The following is a 17,672-nucleotide window of genomic DNA, read 5'->3' on the forward strand; positions in this document are numbered from 1 at the left end:
CCCCCCAAGACCTAATGTGTGTGTGTGAGTGTGTTTGATAAGTAGTAATGTCTAAGGTGTAATTAAAACAGGGGCAGGGAACTGCAGAGTGCAACCAAAGGGGACCACCTACGTGGCCCCATCCACACGCCCCCAAAACCCTTCATGTGTGAGTGTGTGCTGTGTACAGGAGCCAGAAGGGAGAGGGGTATGGGGATATATACCGGGGGAGCTACTCTCCCCCAGAGAGGGCAGCCAGGGACTGGCTGCAATAGGCATCCCCGCTACCTGGGAGCCAACAATGGGCAGGAGGGCCTGATGTCCACCAGGCTCGGGGCCTGCAGCGACCATATTCCGGGAGCTACTGTACCCCCAGAAGGTACCCATCCCGCCCCACCCCACTCAACCCAACCCCACCCAGGAGGACCTCTACAAAAAACAAACAAACAACATCAAAAAACAATCAAACAAACCACCCGGTCACACCAGTCGCAGCAGCCCGGGCCTGAGACCCACCATCACCCAGCAACCCACTACCACCACTATGTGATAAAACTAATCAGAGGGGACCAGAGAGAAAGAAATTCAGCCAATTGATGTTTTGAGGAGGCAGACATTGTTTCCATGCTAATATAATCTAAAAGAAAATTTCTAAACTGGTTAATACACAGATTGTTCTTCGCTTTCCAGTTCATGAGAATAGTTTTCTTTGCGATACATAACACTGTGACAACCATGTGTGCTGAGTTAATTTCCATGTTGATGTTGTCTAAGTCACCCAGTATGCACAGTGTGGGGCATGCAGGGATGCTACACTTTAGCCATGTTGATAGGTCCTCACAGACTTCAAGCCAGAACTTCTGGACAGGCGCAGAAAACCACAAAGCGTGTGCATAATCATCAGGTGTGTTATCTGTGCAATGTGAGCAGATGTTTGAGTGTGTTAGACCCATCCTGAACATCCTTTGTCCTGTATAGTGTGTTCTATGAAGGATTTTGTATTGTATGAGCTGTAAATTAGGATTTCGAGTCTTTATGAAGGTGTTCAAACATATTTGTGGTTAGAAGCTATGACCAGAACTGATGGATAAATCTGCCTCCCATTTTGAGGATGGAAGAGACATTGTGTCATCTATCTTAGACAATAATTTATATATTTTTGATAGTAGTTTTGGGGTACAGATGCTTAGAAATTCTGCTACCCTAGTCGGGGGTTGTAAGTCTGGTTGGTGGAGGATATATCCATCCATCCATCCATCATCTGCCGCTTATCCGGGGGTCGGGTCGCGGGGGGCAGCAGCTTGAGCAGAGAAACCCAGACTTCTCTGTCCCCGTCCACTTCCTCCAGCTCTTCCGGGGGGACCCCGAGGCGTTCCCAGGCCAGCCGAGAGACATAGTCTCTCCAACGTGTCCCTGGGTCTCCCCTGGGGTCTCCTCCCAGTGGGACGTGCCCGGAACACCTCCCCAGGGAGGCGCCCAGGGAGCATCCTAACCAGATGCCCGAGCCACCTCATCTGACTCCTCTCAATGCGGAGGAGCAGCGGTTCTACTCCGAGCCCCTCCCGGATGACTGAGCTTCTCAACCTATCTCTAAGGGAGAGCCCAGACACCCTGCGGAGGAAACCCATTTCGGCCGCTTGTATTCGCGATCTTGTTCTTTCGGTCACTACCCACAACTCGTGACCATAGGTGAGGATGGGAACGTAGATTGACCAGTAAGTAGAGAGCTTCGCCTTCTGGCTCAGCTCCCTCTTCACAACGACGGGTCGTGCAGAGCCTGCAACACTGCAGGCGCCGCACCGATCCGCCCGTCAATCTCCCGCTCCATTCGTCCGTCACTCGTGAACAAGACCCCGAGATACTTGAACTCCTCCTCTTGGGGAAGGATCTCATTCCCGACCCGGAGAGAGCATTCCACCCTTTTCCGGCTGAGAACCATAGTCTCGGATTTGGAGGTGCTGATTCTCATCCCAGGCCGCTTCACACTCGGCTGCGAATCACTCCAGTGAGAGCTGAAGGTCACGGCCTGACGACGCTAACAGAACCACATCATCTGCAAAAAGCAGAGACCCGATTCTGAGGTCGCCAAATGGGACACCCTCAACGCCCTGGCTCCGCCTAGAAATTCTGTCCGGAAACGTATCTGACTTACTGCCGGCAATGCGGACCAACCTCTGGCACGGTCATACAGAGACCGAACGGCCCCTATCAAGGGGTCCGGCACTCCATATTCCCGGAGCACCCCCCACAGGACTCCACGAGGGACACGGTCGAACGCTTTCTCCAAGTCCACAAAACACATGTAGACTGGTTGGGCGAACTCCCATGCACCCTCCAGGATCCTGCCGAGGGTATAGAGCTGGTCCACTGTTCCACGGCCAGGACGAAAGCCACACTGCATCTCCTGAATCCGAGGCTCGATTATCCGACGGATCCTCCTCTCCAATACCCCCGAATAGACCTTACCAGGGAGGCTGAGGAGTGTGATACCCCTATAGTTGGAACACACCCTCCGGTCCCCCCCTTTTTAAAGAGGGGGACCACCACCCCAATCTGCCAGTCCAGAGGCACTGTCCCCGATGTCCACGCGATACTGCAGAGGCGTGTCAGCCAAGACAGCCCTACAACATCCAGAGCCTTGAGAAACTCAGGACGGACCTCATCCACCCCCGGGGCCTTGCCACCGAGGAGCTTTTTAACCACCTCGGCAACCTCATTCCCAGAAATGGGAGGCCCCGTCTCCGAGCTCTCCGACTCTGCCTCTTCCGAGCACGTGTTGGTAGGATTGAGGAGTTCTACGAAGTACTCCCCCCACCGACTCACAACATCCCTAGTTGAGGTCAGCAAAGCCCCCGTCCCCACTGTAAACAGTGTTGACTGTGAGCCGCTTCCCCCCCCCTGAGACGCCGGATGGTGGACCAGAATCTTTTCGAGGCCGTCCGGAAATCGTTCTCCATGGTCTCACCGAACTCCTCCCATGCCCGAGTTTTTGCCTCAGCAACCGCCGAAGCCGTGGCCCGTCTGGCCCGTCGGTACCTATCAGCTTCTTCCAGGGTCCCACTGGCCAAAAAGGCCCGATAGGACTCCTTCTTCAGCTTGACGGCTTCCCTCACCACTGGTGGCCACCAGCAGGTTCGAGGGTTGCCGCCACGACAGGCACCGACCACCTTACGGCCACAACTCCGACCAGCTGCCTCGGCAATGGAGTCACGGAACATGGCCCATTCGGACTCAATGTCCCCCACCTCAAATATGGTTGAAGCTCTGCCGGAGGTGGGAGTTAAAGCTCCTTCTGACGGGGGATTCTGACAAACGCTCCCAGCAGACCCTCACAATACGTTTGGGCCTGCCAGGTCTGATCGGCATCGTCCCCCACCAGCGGAGCCAACTCACCACCAGGTGGTGATCAGTTGACAGCTCCGCCCCTCTCTTTACCCGAGTGTCCAGGACATACGGCCGCAAGTCCGATGATACAACCACAAAGTCGATCATCGAACTGCGGCCAAGGGTGTCCTGGTGCCAAGTGCACATATGGACCACCCTTATGCCTGAACATGGTGTTCGTTATGGACAGTCTATGACTGGCACAGAAGTCCAACAACATAACACCACTCTGATTCAGATCGGGGGGGCCGTTCCTCCCAATCACACCCCTCCAGGTCTCACTCTCATTGCCCACGTGAGCATTGAAGTCCCCCAGCAGAATGAGGGAGTCTCCGGTAGGAGCATTCTCCAGTGCCTCCCCCAGAGACTCCAAAAAGGGTAGGTACTCTGAACTGCTGTTTGGCGCATAGGCACAAACAACAGTCAGGACTCGTCCCCCCACCCAAAGGCGGAGGGAGGCTACCCTCTCGTTCACTGGGGTAAACCCCAATGTACTGGCACACAGCCGGGGGGCAATAAGTATGCCCACACCTGCTCTGCGCCTCTCACCACGGGCAACTCCAGAGTGGAAGAGAGTCCAACCCCTCTCAAGAGTACTGGTTCCAGATCCCAAGCCGTGCGTCGAGGTGAGTCCGACTATATCTAACGGTCATCAAAAGCGGGAGCAGAGCTGTTCGACTGCAAGTAGGTGTGAATGTCCAGCCATAATTACTCACAAACGGGTAAGAAAAGGTAGTATTGCCAGACCATACATGATCAAAACAGGGAGCTGAGGTGGTTCAGCTGCAAGGTGTGAATGTCTGACTATAGTTTGTAAAAAGCGGGTAAGATAAGGTGCGAATGCCCGACAATGTATGATCAAAAGAGGGAGTGGAGGTCTTCGGCTGCAAGGTCTGAATGTCCAACCATAATTTCTAAAAACCGGGTAAGAAAAGGCTCGAAAGCCCGACTATACACAATCAAAAGCGGGAGCGGGAGGTTTTCAGCTGCAAATCCTTCACTCAAACCAAGTGAAAACTGCTTTGTCCTTCATATTTATCAATGTCTAGATCGACTTCAACAAAGAACAACATTGTACTTTGCAGTAAAGAAAGAGCAAATCAAAAGTTTTAGGAATCCGAGAATAAGCTTATTTTCATGAGTTCTGCACGATTATTGATTGTACTATAAATGAATGCCTTCACTCAAACTATGTTAAAACTGCTTTGTCCTTCATATTTATCAATGTCTAGATTGACTTCAACAAAGAACAACACTGGATTTTGCAGTAGAAGAAAGAGCAACACTGAAGGATCAGTAATCCGAGAATAAGCTTATTTTCATACGTTCTGCATGATTTGGGATTTTATGTATAAAATGAATTCCTTCACTCAAACCAAGTTAAAACTGCTTTGTCCTTCATATTTATCAATGTCTAGATCGACTTCAACAAAGAACAACATTGTATTTTGCAGTAGAAGAAAAAGCAACGCTGAAGGATCAGGAATCCGAGAATAAGCTTCTTTTCATACGTTCTGAATGATTTGGGATTTTATGTATAAAATGAATTCCTTCACTCAAACCAAGTGAAAACTGCTTTGTCCTTCATATTTATCAATGTCTAGATTTACTTCAACAAAGAACAACATTGTATTTTGCAGTAGTAGAAAGAGCAACACTTGAAGGAACAGGAATCCGAGAATAAGCTTATTTTCATACGTTCTGCATGATTTGAGATTTTATGTATAAAATTAATTCCTTCACTCAAACAAAGTGGAAACTGCTTTGTCCTTCATATTTATCAATGTCTATATCGATTTCAACAAAGAACAAGGCTGTATTTTGCAGTATAGGAAAGAGCAACACTGGAGGATCAGGAATCCGAGAATAAGCTTACTTTCATGAGTCCTGCACGATTTCGGATTTTCCTATAAAATGAATTGCTTTACTCAAACCAAGTTAAAATTGCTTTGTCCTTCATAGTTATCCATGTCTAAAATGTATCAAGCATAAAGTTCCTCATATTACCCTGAATGAGAAAGAAGCATCCCTTTGGTTGAGCAATACGTTCCTTTTGCGGAGTTATGCATGATTTCGGATTTTGCTATAAAATTCATTCCTTCACACCTTTTTTTTATCACCGCATTTTATAGATTATGGTTGGAAATTTAAACCACTCTAATCCGGAGACCTCTCCTCCCGCTTTTGTTAATATATTTGAACTTTAGTTGGACATTCACCCCTTTTTGCAGCTAAACCACCTCCGCTCCCTGTTTTGATCATGTATGGTCTGGCAATACTACCTTTTCTTATCCGTTTGTGAGTAATTATGGCTGCAACCTTTTCTTACCCACTTTTTACCAACTATGGTCGGACATTCACACCTTCTTACAGCGGAACACCTCCGCTCCCTCTTTTGATGGTGTATGTTTGGGCATTCGAACCTTTTCTTACCCGCTTTTTACAAACTATGCTCGGACATTCAAACCTTCTTGTAGCCGAACACATCCACTCCTTCTTTTGATGATGTATGCTTGGGCATTCAAACCTACTTTTTGCCCGCTTTTCATTAATTTTGGGTGGACATTCACACCTTGTCACAGCCAAACACCTCCGCTCCCTGTTTTGATCATGTATGGTTGGACATTCGCACCTTGTCTCACCCGCTTTTTGCAAACTATGGTCGGCTGTTCACAGCTTCCTCTCCACCATACTTGTATGGTGGGATGTTCACACCCAGTTGCATCCGAAGACCTCCGCCCCCACTTTTGTTGATATTTAGTTGGTCATTCGCAGCTTACCCGCTTTTGGCAAACTATGGCCTTCTTGCAGCCAAACACCTCTGATCTCGCTTTTGATAATGTAAGGTTGGGCATTCAGACCTTGCTTCACCTGCTTTTCACCAAATATAGTCGGACATTCACACCTTCTTGCAGCTGAACACTTCCGCTCCACCTTTTAGTGTTCTATCACACCTTTTTTTCACCGAATTTTATAGATTATGGTTGGAAATTCTCAACCACTCTCATCCGAAGACCTCTCCTCCCGCTTTTGTTAATATATTTGAACTTTAGTCGGACATTCACACCTTCTTGCAGCTGAACCACCTCCGCTCCCTGTTTTGATCATGTATGGTCTGGCAATACTACCTTTTCTTATCCGTTTGTGAGTAATTATGGCTGGACATTCACACCTACTTGCAGCCGAACACCACCTCTCTCGCTTTTGATGATGTATGGACCGGCATTCTTACCTTTTCTAACACATTTTTCAGAAATTACGGTCGGAGATTCACACCTACTCACAGCCGAACAACTCCGCTCCCGCATTTGATGGTGTGCAGTCGGACATTCTCACCCTTTCTCATCAGCTTTTTGCAAATTATGATCTGACATTCACACCTACTTGCAGTCGAAAAGCTATGCTCCCGCTTTTGATTATGTTTGGTTGGATATTCAAACCTTTTCTTAACTACTTTTTACAAACTTTGGTTGGACGTTCACACCTTCTTGTAGCCGAACACATCCACTCCTGCTTTTGATGATGTATGGTTGGGCATTCGCACCTTTTTTTTACCCATTTGTCAGGAATAATGGGTGGACATTCACACCTTCTTGCAGCTGAACACCTCCTCTCCCACTTATGATCATGTGCGGTTTGATTTTCGAAAATTTTCTTTCATGTTTTCTAGAAATTATTGATGGACATTTAGACCTTCTTGCAGCTGAACACCTCCGCTCCTGCTTTTGATCATACCTTGTCAGGCATTCGCACCATGTCTTACCCGCTTTTTACAAACTTTAGTCTAACATTTACACCTTTTTGCAGCTGAACACCACCTCTCTCGCTTTTGATGATGTATGGTCCGGCATTCTTTCCTTTTCTAACACATTTTTCAGCAATTATGGTCGGACATTCACACCTACTCAGAGCCGAACACCTCCGCTCCCGCATTTGATGGTGTATAGTCGGGCATTCTCACCCTTTCTCATCAGCTTTTTGCAAATTATGATCTGACATTCACACCTGCTTTTGATAATGTATGGTTGGGCATTCGCACCTTTTTTTACCCATTTTTCAGGAATTATGGGTGGACATTCACACCTTCTTGCAGCTGAACACCTCCTCTCCTTCTTATGATCATGTGCGGATGATATTCGAAAATTTTCTTTCATGTTTTAAAGCAATTATTGATGGACATTCAGACCTTCTTGCAGCTGAACCACTCTGCTCCCGCTTTTGATGGTGTATAGTCGGGCTTTCGAGCCTTTCCTTCCCGGTTTTTACAAATTATGGTTGGACATTCAGACCTTCTTGCTGCCGAACACCTCCGCTCCCTCTTTTGATCATACATTGTCGGGCATTAGCACCTTTTCTTACCCGCTTTTTACAAACCATAGTTGGACTTTCACATCTTTTAGTAGCCGAACAACTCCGCTCCCGCTATTGATTGTGTACAGTCGGGTATTTTAACCTTTTCTTACCCACTTTTTACCAACTATGGTCGGACATTCACACCTTCTTACAGCGGAACACCTCCGCTCCCTCTTTTGATGGTGTATGTTCGGGCAGTCAAACCTTTTCTTACCTGCTTTTTACAAACTATGGTCAGACATTCAACCCTTCTTGGAGCCGAACACATCCACTCCTGCTTTTGATTATGTATAGTTGGGCATTCGCACCTTTTCTTACCCATTTTTCAGTAATTATGGGTGTACATTCACACCTTCTTGCAGCCGAACACCTCCGCTCCCTCTTTTGATCATACATTTTCGGGCATTCGCACCTTTTCTTACCCGCTTTTTACAAACCATGGTCGGACTTTCACACCTTTTAGTAGCCGAACAACTCCGCACCCGCTACTGATTGTGTACAGTCGGGTATTTTAACCTTTTCTTACCCGTTTTTTACCAACTATGGTCGGACATTCACACCTTCTTACAGCGGAACACCTCCGCTCCCTCCTTTGATGGTGTATGGTCGGGCAATCGAACCTTTTCTTACCCGCTTTTTACAAACTATGGTCAGACGTTCAAACCTTCTTGTAGCCGAACATATCCACTCCTGCTTTTGATGATGTATGGTTGGGCATTCGAACCTACTTGTTGCCCGCTTTTCATTAATTATGGGTGGACATTCACACCTTGTCTCAGCCAAACACCTCCGCTCCCTGTTTTGATCATGTATGGTTTGACATTCGCACCTTTGCTTACCCTCTTTTTATACTGATTGCTCAAGATTAAGTTGTTCTTTCTCAAACTACAAAATTTTTTTAATTGTTGAAACTTGATTTGAAGTGGATAAATAAGGAAGACAAACAGTTTTAGGTCAGGCTAATAGCAATTAATTTTATAGCAAAATCTGTATTTCGTCATTTGTCGAGAGATGCTTATTGTTGAAGAAGTTCTTTCTCATTCTACAAAGTACAACGTTGTTTATCATTGAAACTTGATTAGACATGAATAAATATGAAGGACAAAGCAGTCTTAACTTGGTTTGAGTTAAGGAATTCGTTTTATAGGAGAATCCGAATTCGTGCATAACTCGTAAAATAGAGCTTATTTTCGGATTCCTGAAGAATGAGTCTGGTTCTTTCTCATAATACAAAGTTTGTTGTTTATTGTTGAAACTTCATCAGACCGTTAGAAATAGTCGGACTCACCTCGACGCACGGCTTGGGATCTGGAACCAGTACTCTTGAGAGGGGTTGGACTCTCTTCCACTCTGGAGTTGCCCGTGGTGAGAGGCGCAGAGCAGGTGTGGGCATACTTATTGCCCCCCGGCTGTGTGCCAGTACATTGGGGTTTACCCCAGTGAACGAGAGGGTAGCCTCCCTCCGCCTTTGGGTGGGGGGACGAGTCCTGACTGTTGTTTGTGCCTATGCGCCAAACAGCACTTCAGAGTACCTACCCTTTTTGGAGTCTCTGGGGGAGGCACTGGAGAATGCTCCTACCGGAGACTCCCTCATTCTGCTGGGGGACTTCAATGCTCACGTGGGCAATGAGAGTGAGACCTGGAGGGGTGTGATTGGGAGGAACGGCCCCCCCGATCTGAATCAGAGTGGTGTTATGTTGTTGGACTTCTGTGCCAGTCATAGACTGTCCATAACGAACACCATGTTCAGGCATAAGGGTGTCCATATGTGCACTTGGCACCAGGACACCCTTGGCCGCAGTTCGATGATCGACTTTGTGGTTGTATCATCGGACTTGCGGCCGTATGTCCTGGACACTCGGGTGAAGAGAGGGGCGGAGCTGTCAACTGATCACCACCTGGTGGTGAGTTGGCTCCGCTGGTGGGGGACGATGCCGATCAGACCTGGCAGGCCCAAACGTATTGTGAGGGTCTGCTGGGAGCGTTTGTCAGAATCCCCCGTCAGAAGGAGCTTTAACTCCCACCTCCGGCAGAGCTTCAACCATATTTGAGGTGGGGGACATTGAGTCCGAATGGGCCATGTTCCGTGACTCCATTGCCGAGGCAGCTGGTCGGAGTTGTGGCCGTAAGGTGGTCGGTGCCTGTCGTGGCGGCAACCCTCGAACCTGCTGGTGGCCACCAGTGGTGAGGGAAGTGTTGTGACTTTTTTGGAGTTCAATTTACCTATTATGCTATACTCAGTAGTTAAAGATGAGAAGTCACGAAGCATCAAAGATGAGACAGATTCAGCTGGTTCGCGGTCCAATGATGGTTTATTGCAGAGTTACAATTCGACCATACATGAGAAGTAGCCCAGGCTAAGTCTGAAATCTCTTCTGAAGGTTCCCCTTTTTATACAAGTTGGGCCTGCGGATGCTCCTCCCCGGGGCCCCTCCTTTCGTATGGCGTGTTTTCCCTAATCTTCCACCGTTATGTCTTAATTACTTAGTTTACCTGTGGCAGGGCCCTTTGTCCTGTCTTTTTTAAAACCTTTATTCATGTAATAGTCCTTCCCATTACTCCTGACCTCCCCTCTACATCCATATCTCCTGTTTACTATCTTGATAACATGTACATTGTATTACTGCTTGACGTGGCCATACCTTGGTACCTTTCATGGCATTAATGCATGATTCGACACTACACAGTGTGAACCTTGGTACTTTTCCATGACGTTAATGCCTGACTCGACATTACACAGAGCTAAACTTTGGTACTTTCCATGGCCTCATTATGTGTTCTTTCCAGCTTTAATTTGCGTAAGCATTTTCTTCATATTTATTACTATAAGGGCCCGGTGAACTTACACCACATTTCCCCCCTGTGGTCCTGATAAGGACCACCCATCAAAGAAAACCACATTACAGTAGATATCGTGCACACACAGATTAATACAGCACTCTGATTACAGAGGTAAAAACACCACACCATTAGTAAGTAGTCAGCATAAATGCATCCCACAGTGAGGATCACAAGAAGATGAAGCATCAGTAGTAAAGACAGCTGTACGGCTTCACCTTAAAATCCATCCTGGGACTGGCCCATCCAGATGGCTCTCGTGATCGTCCCTGACGGGCTCCTAGCTGACCCTTGCAGACATGGCCAGGGAAACATCCCCCCACAGGTAGGTAGGTTGTAGTTGTAGGGGGTAAAACCCTAGCCAGGTGGCAAAGGCAGCAGTACTACATGTCAACACTAAACTAATCGTACCATAACAATCACGCGTGAGCATGCAAGGTTAATAAACTTCAGTGAAATAATAATCCTTAACAGCACACACCAAACCATGTCCATTTCTGCTCATGCAGCTATTTACCAGTGGTTTGTTCTAAGGGCGAACCCTTGGCACACGTATGAGGGTTAATCCTCTGAAACCTTTTTTTATAGAAGGATTTTTGATTATTGTTTTCTCAAAACTCATTGCCACTAGGACAATGCTTAAATTGTACCAATTTAAAGTCATTCATCAGGCCTGTGCCGATGGCACAGGCTAAGCTTACATCAGAGAGTTCAAACCCTCGCCACTTCAACATGTATTTTGCTATGTAGCAACACAACAGAATGCTATGTAGCAATATACTTACTCACAGTGCCTATGCACTCGGGAGTACATCATGGAACCAGGCTCCCATAGCAAGGTTACTAATTTAAACATCATCCATATCATCCATAAACAAGCACTAATTAGTTATCCGTACGTACTACCTTTGCATTAATAATTTTAATCCTATTAATTCATCGCAATATGTTATACTTTCCCGCTTCAGCTAGTCCCATTCTATTGTCTTAGTCCCCCAGCAGGTCCTTCCTGCTGTGCAGTGGGTTCCCCCACCCCCCTTCTCAGTATGGCTTCCATGCCACGGACTGCTGTGATCTGTTGCCGCAGTCTGTTTTGACAAAAGGTGAGAAGTGAGGTGTTGGCTTGTCGCAGTTGTGTTAGCGTTTGCTGAGCCCGATCATAGTCAGCCTGTGTCCGGTCCACCTGTCTCTGCAAAGAGTTGGCTGTCTGTTGGGCAAGGACCAATTGCTGAGTCAGTCGCTCTTGCTCTGCTCTTGCCCGAGTCAGGTTCTGCTTGTACTTGCCTCTATGAGCAGAGCTTCTGACTTTCTGGATCTGTTTGCGGGCCATAGGGGTGAGACCAGCTCGCAGAGCAGAGTAGACTGTTTTTGTCATGGTCCCAATCTCACCCCTAAGATCACTGAGTTGTATGTACTGGTCGAAGGGCCGGGCCAGGAACGTCGAGATATGAGCCCTATCACCCGGGCTGACTTGAAGATAGGTCGGTCTGACAGACGGAGGTCTTGCCATCGGTTGGATCGCAGCTGCGGGTTGACCGATGTGGATCTCAGAAGGATGTCCTCGATCCTCTGGGTCGTCTGGACTTTGCGGGTTGGATGGAGGTCTGCGGTAAGCTGCTGGCCACTGGATCTCGGGCGGATCTGCTGATGGTCTCGCTGGATTCCCCCTTGGTGGTGTCTGGGACTGGCTCCACTCAGGCCCCCCTGACGGCGGGTCGAAGTGTCTCTCGTCCTGCTGGGAGTCACCAAGGTGCCTATTTGGAACAAATGGGTTGGCAGCGAGGGGTGGATGTGTTCCTACGGGTGTGTGTGTGTAGTCCCCTCTGCTAGAACTGTGACCAAACCAGTCATCCACGGCCACATGTGGGCGGGTAAAGAAAGCCTCTGCCATTTCCAACAGTCTGTGATGGAGACATGGTAATTTTAGTGATTTATCTGATTACCTCATAATTATGAGAAATTTGCTGTCCGTGTTAGTTCGAACATGAACGTGAGTATTTACAAAGTGTATGTGAGTTTTTACAATACGCGTATGTGAGTATTTACAATACGTACCTTGTGGGGAGCAGGCGGCGACCATTACCTCCCTACCTATTTTCCTACGCTTCATACAGCCCTATGCGCTCTTCCAAGTCTAGGGAATCTTGCATCAATATGACTGGGAATTGTCCAGTTATGCTAGTAAAAAGACGTGATATTAGGAAGCGGAGCAGAGGTATGACACAGCAGATCACCAGCAATACCACCAACACAATTCCAGCCAGCACTATTCCAGCCATTTTTAGGTATTTAAGCCATCCCAGTTTACTTAGCCAGTCCTTAAAGCTTGTAATTTGCGTATTCCAATTAGAATTTTTCACATGTTCATCTCGCAGCCGCTTCATTTCTTTCAGAACGCCCGTCAAACTACCGTTGGCGCTTGTATGCATTGGGATCAAGGTGCAGCATTCTTCTCCAATTATGTCACAAATTCCCTGATCCTCTGCCATGCGTGTTTCTATTACAAATCTATTTTGTAAGGTCATTAATGATGTTGCATGTAACTGTTCCCGCACTAGTGCCACCCCTTTGACCGTGAAATTCATAAATCTCTGCTGATTAAACCAAAGGAGGTTAACCCACCGACTGTTCCTAGCTATGTATTGGGCGTTTGCTATAGTTCCTGTAAATGGAACTGAGCCTAATACCCTCCCAGACTCTATCCAGGCTTCTCCTAGAGCATTGTTATCATCCGGAACACCCAGGGGGATCTGATCCCAGGTAATATAAACTTCATTGGATGCTCTCCAATCCCATGCTCTCCAAACATTCCACTCCTTATCTGGGTTGGAGTCAGGTGCACTTCGTTTGCTCCTAAGGTGTATTTCAGTTTCATTTGATTCTTGTGTAATTAAGGATAAACGTCCTGTTAACATTATTGGAGCACATATACCCGTCCAGTTGGCCGGTAGGTGTGGTAACATAGTGGCGTTACTGTCGCAAGTCCAAAAGATATCCCCCAATGGTTCTGTTCCCTTTCCCAAATCCAACAGTCTGTACTGGGCTATATAGGACGAATTTTGTTCATAAATCACATGTCCCCCGTTTGGTACTATTTGTTTACATTGTATTCGGGCTTTTGGACTGGTCTCACATATTTTAATGGTTCCTGTGGCATTTCCTGTGGTTAGTCTCGGGTACCATGTTAATCTGCTGCATCTCACCAATCCCTCCGCATCCGTCATCACTGCAGATGCTCTCTGCGTAACCTCCTCCAATTCGTCTCCCCGTGCTATGCAGAAAGGAAAGATAAGATTGTCAGGCTTGCGGACCACTGGGGGAAGCACTGTTAGTGTGTCATAATCATCAAAAGAGAGCTTTTTTGGGCAGACCTTCTTGTTTGCACTCCACCCCGACAGTCCCCCTGCCATGTGCATTGTACAGTGGGGAAAACATTTAGAAATGTCTGGACAATCCCCTATCTCACTCCCTGGTAATATCTGGACTTGTGGCAATTTTTTAGCATTATAGCAGGCAATGCAGTCTCGTTTTTCCTGTTTTCTTGCTGCAAACATGTCGCTTATGGAATACTGTATCCATTGTTGGAACAAATTTGTGTCCCAATGTGCTGTTCTTAGTTTGTTCAAGTCCCGTTTTTGTCTTTTATTCATTAATCTTACGTTAATTCTGGCTTCTTCCACTGACATGCTCTGTCCTGTTCGTGCGTTTTGACACATTGTTCTGGTGCATCTTACCTGAATGGTCACCGTCCCCTCCCCACGGCAGTCCGCGTTTTGGGGATATCCCAGCCAATGTTTACCCATTGACTCGGTCCCTATTTCTTCTGTTAGCACATAATCATATATATCTGCTTTGACATGCATTATATTTTTAAGTTCCCCATTGTCGCTATCTATTATCCCTTTGTTAGTGGCTAATGTGGTCATTGCCAAAGCGCATGTGTCTAATGTGTGTTGCGGGGTGACTGTGTGAGGATTAGCCGTGGCGGTCACTATAATTTCCCCCGTTGTTAATCCACAAAGGGTTAACACCAACATGCAGCTAGTCAGACTCAGAGAAAAACCAGTCCCGCCCCGGCGTGGGCGGATATGTGAAAGTGTGCGGGTCGGACGGGCCTGGTACTTCCTCCTGTGGCGAAAACGGTGATGGGCATGCATGTGAAGGGTCATCTGATGAACGTGCCACACCGCCATCAGAACCCTGTGTGTGTTGCGAGTGGTATTCTTCAGGTACTGGTGGGCCGTCTTGAGGCACCACCTGACTTGTAGGAACACCTGCGTCAGTAGGAGGGTCACTGGGCCTGTCAGGCGTCTCAGCAGCATGTGAATGCTCCGAGTCGCTGGATTGCAGTCTATGCCGACGGGCTGACAAGCGGGCTGACCTCCTCTGACCATGCGGTGACAGTGAGTCAGAACTTGAGGATGTCGGTGTTGGACTGGAACCGGCGCCCTGAGGGAGGCTGTGCGCTGCCCTTTCAGCATGCTCAGACCCAGACGGTTCTGGAAAGTGTCCAGGTGGGTCTGGTGGCCTATAGCGGGTGCAGTGGTTCTTGTGGAACCAGAAGGGCTTACCTTCAACCTTCAACGCAGTGGGAGTAGTGAGCACAACCTTAAAGGGTCCCTCCCTACGCGGTTCGTTCCACTGACGCCTAAACACCCGTATGAACACCAGGTCACCAATTTGGACGTCGCGAACGTCCAGGGGAATGTGCGTCTCGTCTTTGCCGTGGGCTTCTTTCACCTGTTGGAACACAAGTCTGTGGATTTGAGTTAATGCACGTAAATAGTCACCCAACTCACGTTCCAACTGAGCCATGGCAGGCCCCTCCAGTGGTCCCCTAGTTTGTGGGAGAGGCATGGGACGCCCTGTAAGCATCTCATGAGGAGTTAGATGGGTTAGTCGATTAGTTTGGGAGCGCATTGCCATCAATGCCAGGGGTAGAGCGTCTACCCATGTTAGTTTGCCATTGCAATCAGCCATGATCTTAGCTATCTTGGTTTTCAAGACACCATTGGCTCGCTCCACAGACCCCTGAGACTGTGGGTGATACACACAGCCATACTTCTGCTTGATACCTAGGATTTTGAACATTTCCTGTATCACCTGTGAAACAAAATGTGGACCATTATCAGATGAGATGGTGTCTGGCATGCCAAACCTGGGAAACACCTCTCTACACAGAAATTTCGCTGCAGCCTTGTGATCAGCCTTGGAGGTGGGACAAGCTTCAATCCACCTGCTGAACCTGCAAACAACAACCAGCATGTATCTTTTCCCTTGTACACGGTCAATCATGTCCACATAATCCATAACCAGATGTCGGAAAGGGCCATCTGGCATGGGAATGTGAGCCAAAGGCTGGGTGAACATTTTGCGGACATTGTACTTCGGACAGTGGGGACACATGGCGAGTTCTCTATCAACCATCGGTGTCATATACGGCGACCACCACACAGCTTGCAGTTTTCTGATAACTTGGGCCCTAGAACAATGATCTGGTTCATGCATCTTTTTGATGGCAATCGGCAACAGAGAAAGTGGCAAAACAAAGTGCCCGCGGAAACCCCTCCACAACCCTAGATGGGGGTGTGATGTTCGAACAGCTCCCCTTTGAACCCACAGGCGTTTTTCCGCTTCCGAGACCTTGTTCTGTGCTTCTATCAGCGAAGCTAGATTTGTTATGGGTGCACAATCTTCTTCGAAAAGAATTGGTCCCTGCACTGCTTGGCCCGTTGCTTCTTTGGCTGCCTCGTCTGCCAAATTGTTGCCTATTGCAACAGGTGAGGTGTTGTTTTGATGTGCTGCACATTTGACTATGGCTAACGATGTTGGAAGGTGTATGGCCTGAATCAGTTCGATCACTGCTTGGCCATGTGCCACAGGGGTGCCGTCCGTACGCACAAACCCTCTTTGTTTCCAGATACTGGCGTTGATATGGCACACTCCATAGCCATACCCACTATCTGTGTAGATTGTGGCCCTTTTGTTAGCTGCTAATCTACAAGCTGCTGTCAGTGCTTTAATTTCAGCCAATTGGGCCGAACAAGGCTGGTCCAGACTTACTGATAGTAGTTTGGTGAAGGAGCCATCTGGATTAAGTTGGACAATTCCATACCCAGCCTTGTTCCCTGTCTCGCCCCTGACACATGAGCCATCAACGAACAAGGTCAGGTCGGACGGAATAGGGTGATTGAACAAATCATCCCTGACTTTCATGAAGGTGTCCGTCTCCTTGAGACAATCGTGGGGCTCACCTTCTGTTGGCAATACCATTCTTGTGGCCGGGTTTATGGTAGTGCACCTCATCACCGTCAGGTCAGGTCCAGAAAGCAGGATCTCATAACCTGTTCGTCGTGCTTGGGTTATCACAAAGCGTGGGCTTGTGAGCATGGCATGCAGTTGATGTGAGGTGTACAAGAATATTGGATGGCCCATAGTAATCACAGAGGCCTTTTTGTATGCAAAAGCGGCTGCAGCTAGCCCCTGGTAACAGGGTGGCAGACCTTCTTCTACACCATCTAACTTTGTGCTGTAGTACGAAATCGGTTGTTTACCTGTTGGGGTTTCTTGCATCAACACTGCGCATGCATACCCTTGCTTTTCTGCCACATAGAGATGGAATGGTTTGCCATAGTCTGGATTGGCTAGAGCTGGGGCAGCCTGGAGGTCATTTTTCAGCAGTTGGAAAGCCACTTCTGCCTCATCAGTCCATTGCAGCTGGGATGACTGTTGTCCTTGTCCTGCTACACGGATCAAAGTTCTCAATGGTGCCGTCTTGAGAGCGTAATCACAAATCCAGGGCCTGCTGTAGCCTGCCATACCAAGAAAAGACAACATGTGACCAACAGTTTGAGGTTTAGGCGTTTTACTGATGGCTTCAAGCTGGGACGGTGCAATTTGCCTTTTGTCCCCACTTAGCTGTCTGCCCAAGTACTCTACCGTTGTTTGGCAGAACTGCAGCTTTTTCTTACTCACTTTGTGTCCTCCTTCAGCCAGAGCTGTCAATACAGCGATGGAATCTTTCTCGCACTGTTCTTTTGAGTCAGAGCAGATCAAAATGTCATCCACATACATCAAGGTGGTGGACTGTATGTCCAAGTGACTGAGATCATGTGCAA

The sequence above is a fragment of the Leuresthes tenuis genome, unplaced genomic scaffold, assembly GCF_036924035.1.
Source record: "Leuresthes tenuis unplaced genomic scaffold, fLeuTen1.0.hap1 SCAF_3, whole genome shotgun sequence".
Taxonomy (NCBI): domain Eukaryota; kingdom Metazoa; phylum Chordata; class Actinopteri; order Atheriniformes; family Atherinopsidae; genus Leuresthes; species Leuresthes tenuis.